Consider the following 1,119-nt stretch of genomic DNA (forward strand, 5'->3'; position numbering starts at 1 on the left):
CTACTTTAAATCCGCGAAAATCTCTTGTCGCTGTACGCGAGTACGCCTCGCACGGCGTACGACGGATCACACGCCACGTGGCGTCGCGATAACTCTAGGTACTGCCGACCTTCGGCACGCAAGCACGCAATAATCCGAACACTAAATAACGCGCAAGAAACACAAAATAACACGTAATTAACGCACAAGTGACCCGGCTGTGGCAAGGCGAGCGCAAAAGACTCTACTCGATTCGCGTAACGCTATGCCGGGCGGATGGCACACGCGGACTCTACACACGGACATACATTGACGCGAACAACGAAACTGAAATAGCGCGATCCGCCCGACAATGAAACCGGCGGCTGACAATCGTAATGGCCAACGTTCGTCTCACCAAGAGCGGCAGCTATGGAGGATGTTCTCTCTCTTAAAGTTCTCGCACTCGGCAACTATCGGGATCCTGCGTCCTGCCTCACGCGCGACCACAGTACAAGTGTCGCTCGGCGGTCCTTCCGGCAGCACGCAGGCAGCTGGGGGTCACGCGATCGGCTGATTAGGCGCCGATTGGCCCTTGCCCTGCGAGCGCGACGCCCGCGAATCGCGGTGTCGCACGTGATCAGCTGGCTCGCGGCCGGCAGCGCGGACTTTAAATTAGGCTCGTGTCCCTCATCGGGCCCTGGCGTCGACCCTGCTCGCTCGTCTCGCTTCCGTGTCCTTCGCCGTCGGCAACCAGATTCTGGCCAGATCGTGAGAGTCCATGGCCTCCGCCGTTACTCTCGAATTGCTGAAATTAGTCGGCGACAGTAACGATCTCGTGATAGAGAACATGGAGCTAACGTTCGTAGGAACGATATTGTCTGACCTGAGTGCTCCGTGTCTCCCGCGGTGAGCCGGACGTCCCGAGGCCGCTGTCTCTCTCCCTCTCGCTGCTTGGTGTAGACGATTTTCTTATAGCGCCGAGTTATTCCTATTGTTACGCTCACGAGGAGAGAAGAAGTTACATAATGCGCGCGGTAATATGATCGGAACGCAATGCGCGCGGATACGCTCGCCTCCCTAAATCGGGGAGGACGCAGGATCCGAAAACCGCGCTTCTTCGGCCGGGCGTTGCGACCCTTGTGACGGACGATCAAAAAA

This window comes from Wasmannia auropunctata, unplaced genomic scaffold (assembly GCF_000956235.1).
Source record: "Wasmannia auropunctata unplaced genomic scaffold, wasmannia.A_1.0 LD336060.1, whole genome shotgun sequence".
In the NCBI taxonomy this organism is placed as follows: Eukaryota; Metazoa; Arthropoda; class Insecta; order Hymenoptera; family Formicidae; genus Wasmannia; species Wasmannia auropunctata.